Source organism: Ambystoma mexicanum, chromosome 5q (genome assembly GCF_040938575.1).
Source record: "Ambystoma mexicanum isolate Mex_15411 chromosome 5q, UKY_AmexF1_1, whole genome shotgun sequence".
Classification (NCBI taxonomy): Eukaryota; Metazoa; Chordata; class Amphibia; order Caudata; family Ambystomatidae; genus Ambystoma; species Ambystoma mexicanum.
The window spans coordinates 1,226,190,564-1,226,196,563 of record NC_090933.1 but is presented as its reverse complement, the minus strand read 5'-3'; positions in this window follow the sequence as shown (position 1 = coordinate 1,226,196,563).

The window sequence follows — 6,000 nt, the reverse complement described above, 5'->3', positions numbered from 1 at the left end:
TGAAGGAGCCAATTCATGGAATTATCTGCGCAGAAAATAAGGTACGTGCACGCGCAAATGCACGCAAATCCCCTTTTGTGAATTCATGGAATCGAATGCGCGCTACTATTCCTGGACTTGCGTGGAGTTCGGCACGTCTGTGTGAGCCATCAAGGGCCTTGAGCGAGACTCCAAGCAGAGCTGGGAAGGGCACAGAAAAACAAAAAGGGGGAAGAACTTGCAAAAAAGTGGGTGTTCCACAGGACGGCCAGCAGGCAGCCCCTTGCATGCACACAATTGTTTGGCACAAAATGTATTCATGTACATGGATTCGATCACGAAACATCTCAGGTGGGAAATGGCCACGCAAGTCGATCGCCATCCGAAGACAGGTGTAAGTACACTTGTGCGTGGGATTATCAGTGCGCAGGTGGGCTCACATCTCAGATTTCAGAGTGCGTGTACTCATTTGGGGTTCTGATGAAACTTAGGGGTGCGTGTAAGCACACTTAACTCATGTTCTAATTGGACTGGGCGCCCTTGCACTTCCTGTTTCTGTTCACCTGCATAATCTGAATGTACCATGCCTAGTAAGATCGTTTGTCTTGTGTTCCCTATGTCTTCCCCTCCCAGGCATGGTGGTGCTTTGAAACACTTGTGTATAAGTGCATAATAAATAATCAATCAATCAATCAAATCAGTGTAGTGGGGTGCAGGAACATTTTACGTGGATTTCCACACATATTTCCCAAGTAATTGCTCAGTTATGATTTTTCATGTGCATGTTGTCGGGTGCTGAATACAGTTACGGGGGACACCGCACAGGGCCCCTGAGTCGGAGGCTGGCTTACGGTGGACCCCACGCACTGTTTGAAGGGTGCGTGTATTGACGCCCAGTGGAGCGAGCAAAGGTAGCTGATCTGGCAGGCTTCTGCTTTGTGTGTGGGCATGTCTGGGGCATTCCAGCTGTGACTTGCGAATACAGTTAATTTGCAGGAACAATTCCATGAATGCGCATAGCGCGTATTTTTTCTTCTGAACGCAGGCTAGCTCAGTGTCCTTCTCGGTGAGCAGCCCTTGAGCGATTGCTGCACAAAATTCCATGAATCATCCCCAAAATGTTTAACACATGTCTTTCCTGCACTGCTGAATTGTGACAGATTTGGAGAAGAAGCATGAATTGTAATATCTAGTTGCGCTGCCTCAATGGCTGTGCCCTTCAAATGTGACGTCCTATCTACCGCCTCCACTTTTCATGGAGGCGGAGTTGCCATGGATTACTCTGGAATCCATCAGTTGAGCACCTGCTCAAAGGAATCTGATTCCATAGGCATCTTGCCATGCACATCTATAGCAGGATGCCTTTACAGTTGTTTACCATTAAAGGTGTAGCAAACGCCAGAATCATGCTGGTGTGTTTACAAAGGCTTGACAAATCCCTTACACCAGCGGTGCAAAAGTAGAGTAAGTCATTTGAGCCAAGTCACACATGCCACAGCGTCACCGAGTAACGATAGCTGGAAGATCACCTCCAGATCAGAGCCCCATGAGCACGTAATATTGGGTGTGCGTTATCCCAAATTAAGCCTTTAGCAGAACATTGTCTTTGATTTACAGGGCAGTGCTATTTTAGACTTAATTTAAGCAACCCAAGAAAGGCATTTCTCAAGGCTGCAGATTTAAAATTCCCCGTAATTGATGATCTTCTCACTCCCCTCTACATTCACCCTTACCGAGTTCTTTACATTCCAAAATCCCCATGTAAGATACATCCAGGCCATTTTTAAAATAAATATATTCTACAATCAAATTTAATGGAGTTCTGATGTTAGTAAAAGAAAACAAAAACACAAACGTAATAAGCATGTGCTTCGACAAAACAACTACACCTGCGGCACCCCCAAAAGAATCAGCCCGTCGAGTTTGCTGGATGTAAGTAAAAAAAACATGCACATTACACATGGAAAGAAATTATGAAAGCAAAATTGATAATCACACAAATGGAGATTTCAAGCACTTTTTTGGCAGGCCAGATGGTTATTATGTTGGGGCGGGCATCTCTTTGAGAAAACAATTAGTACAGAAATAGAGTTGAATTAAAATGATCAACAATGATAGTATTAGTATAGCAAAGCGTCTAAACACATCTCGACTGCTATTCATTGTTTGGGGTCCTTTCCAAAACATATGCTCATACGTATCATGCATTTTCTATTTTTACGTACCTCCCTTTCTTTTATCATGCAAATAAGACATTGGAAAATATAATATTTATTTGGACTCTTCTACACATGAAAGACAACACAGTTTTACAACAGAGCTGCATGTTGAGGACTTTTCATCTTGTTCGAATATGTAATTAATGCGATTGTTGGGTGTCAGGACTTTGCCAAATGTTGTGTTTTGTCTTACACGCACATGTGATACATTTATTTGCCAAACTAGAATGTGCAAATTAAAACAGCACCTACCAGCACACACTATAGGCCTGAATTTACCCATTTAATGCAGCTCAATGCTCACCAGCACTTGCTATTCTTGGCACTTAAATCTGCTGCTCACCCACGAGCATGGGCACTCCAACACTTACCCCTCTGACCCCATCCCCCCCGCCCCACTTCCTCATCCCCTCTTCTCTCTCTCTGCACTTGCATGTTCGGAATACTCACAAGGCCTAGTAGGTTTGTCTTTATCCACCACTGTATATATTGTTTTCAATCCCATGTGCCCTCCCCACTGCCTTGTGGGCCCTTTAGAAACACAATTCACTTGTTGTATAGGAGCCTAAAAAATGCACAATAAATAAATAAATAAATAAACACATTCCATTTTTATTTAAATGATCATTCTTCATCACAGGACCTGTGCAAGCATAGGAAAACTAGACTGCTGCCTAGAGCACCAGCAAACATGTGCTTCAAAAGCAAGTGTTCCCATGGTGTCAACACATATAATAACGTATTTCATCTGATCAGATCTAAAGTGGCTGCAAGATGCCCTCCCTGAAACATAGAGTGCGCTCCTGCAAACCACTGTGCTCACAGGTGCAGGACTCCCCCCTTTCATTCCCGCTCTGCAGTAGAAGCAGAGCTACAGCCTGCTGACACCTAGTGTTAGGCTGCAGTGCCACAGGACCTGGCTCGAAAGGCAAAGCATACAACTATGGCAGGACGAACCCTTGATAGGTAGGTGGGAAAAGGTGTATGTTGAGGATACATGCACAGTGCTCAACCTGCCAAAGGTGTAAGCACAATCATCTGATGGTAAATTGTTGGTACAAATTAAACTCCCCTTAGAAATGAACATCTGAAGGGTCTTTGCGGACAACCTCTAATTTTATGATTAGAAAGAAGGATTACTTAAAAAAAGATTGAAATAACTTGAAGACCTTGAATATTGACCCTTCTGATGGTGCTTTGCTTTGAAGTGCAGTCATGCAAAAGCGGATCCCATGTTTGCCCAGGCCAATCTGCGATTGGCTGGCAGGCGGATAAGGCAGACTTGATCGTGATGCCTTCCATGTGAAGAAGAGATGTCCACAATACTCAAGACCTCAAAACATAACCAAGAACTTGACAGCTCTCCAGATGCTGTGGTCTACAACTACCATCATGCCTTGCCAGTATAGGTAATGGTGAAGGTTTAGGAAAGGCATAAACCACAGGTTGCCTGATCTTGCCTAAGAGCCTATTGTGATGAAGTTGCCATCCAATTCAGCTGAACAGAGGCACGCAGTACGGGGTGGAATGGTCATCTTTGGTACAGAAGTGGGGTGTGCTTTTCAAACACTAAGCCGGTCATTTTACAAGGGGTGAAGTGCATTAGTAGGGTGTGAAAGCAAGGAACAAGCTGTTTAAGTCTATATTTTACATACCTGGGGATTTAAAATGTGTTTGGAGGAGGAATACACAGCAGACATACTCAGTCCATGTCATACCCCCACCATTCCTTCAAATACATTGACAATGCCTATCAATGAATGCACAGGTCATCAACCAGAGATCGGCTGTTGATTCCCTATGATGGGAACATGCTTCAGAGAATATCCTTGTATAAGGTCCAGACAGAAAATTGTGCAAATGGGAAAGAAGTGCCAATAATGGCAATCCAGGGAGAAAAATGGCAATTGGAGCAAAATACATTATGCTTTGAGAACTGCATAGGTGAACTCATCAGATAAGTTGCATGCCTTCAATAGCGATCTGCGTGATCTGCCCGCAAATGTTTTGTAAAAATGCTTGGGCCCCCGTTTTGACAATTCATTAAAAACTGGAGCCCGAGCAATTTTTGTCGCTTGCCTCCAATTTTAAGGATGCAGGGGACACCCCCGAGGCCGGAGACACCCCACAACCCCTGCTACTCATGTTCGGTATTTTAAGACCCAAATTGTTCGAAACAATTCGATCTAGTGGAAGTGCGCGAATTCGGTCAAATCTACCATGCTTTCACATTTTTTGGAATAATTTGGGTAATACCTTCAATAGCACGTTCAAAAGCCTTCTAGTTTGATATCTGCTTGAGATATTCATGAAGGCGTATTGAACAAATGGATTCCTATGCGATGTGCCTGCAATTGGTACCTGCTAAATTCTATAACAATCCATAATAAATGACATCTGCACAGCGTAATGTACAGGCAGCATTAGTTACAAATGAGAGAGTAGCATTGTTTCGAGGGGATTTGTTCCTCCGACATATTCCACTTTTATGACAGGTAATCACCACAGCTGTGCTGTTTCGGAAATTTTTTCGGCGTCTACGTCCTGCATCGATGACGTCGATACGCTGTCCTCGAGGGCCTCCGTCGAGACGACGTCACCAGATATTATAAGTAGGACGCCCGACGCCCGTAGCCTCAGTTCCGTGTTTTCCGTGAACGTATTCGCTTCGGAGATCACAGCGCGCCTCAGTTCTTCTGATTTCTATCGGTTCTTCGAACTTGGTTGTTTGTCAAGATATCATGTCTTCGTCTTCTTCTATCCCGCGGTCGGGATTCAAGAAGTGTCAGGACTGTGGTTCCAAGATGTCGCTTACAGACCCACATGACGTCTGCCTTTGGCGCCTTGGCGAGGACCACGCCACTGATGACTGTGACGATTGCCATTCTTTGACATTGAAGGACTTGCGGGAGCGGAAGAAGATATCTGTATGTAGGGTTATCAAACCCCAAAAGTCGAAATCCGCTGGGCTTTTGACTGACTATTGAAGGGGCAACTCTCCGCGTCGGCATAAGACCCGGAGTGGTTCCCGCCATTCCTCTGTCTCTTCTAGGCACACGTGGAAGCACCATCACAGGTCGCCTTCCCCATCCTCGTCCGAGGACTCCGCCAGACGGCGGGTAGCTTGTCCTACCAAGCATTCCTCTCCTGCGGAATGGGACACATTTTGAAAGGAAATAATGGCGATTTTCGAATCGCAGGGGTCCGTGCCGCCACACCTTCGAGAGAAGCCGGCAAGGAATGCGCTAGGGCCACCGCTCCTACGCCTTTGGGCTCGGGCAGTCGGCGCGATCATTAGGAGCCATCGATATCCTGATCGGACAAGGTAGATCGCTCTAGCCATGCCCGCTCCAGGTCCTCGATGCCCTTGAGACCGTCAGATCCTGTGAGGTCTTCTAAGAAGACGTCGACGCCATCAGCGCCATGTCCGTCGAAGGACTCTTTTGAGGCTCCACCTCCGAGGAAGTCGTCAACTCCATTGCGCCAAGGCCGTCGAAGGACACACTCGGGGCACCGCCCTGGAGGCCTGTGTTGAAGCCATTGGTGCCACGCTCGACGTCGACGCCAATTCCGTTGAAGCCCTCGACGCCTTTTGTGGAGGCTGAAGAAGTCAGGCCTGTATTTGAACCTTTTTCTGTTCCTTCATCCAGGGATTTATTCCAGCCTCTGGATTATATCTCTGAGGTGGATGAAGGGTCTGATGAAGGTTTGGTTCCTGAAGAGGTTTGTGATGAACTCTTGTCTGGTCATAGCCAGTTGGAAGACCTGCGTCAGTCTTTGCACAACGTCAGTGGTATGGACA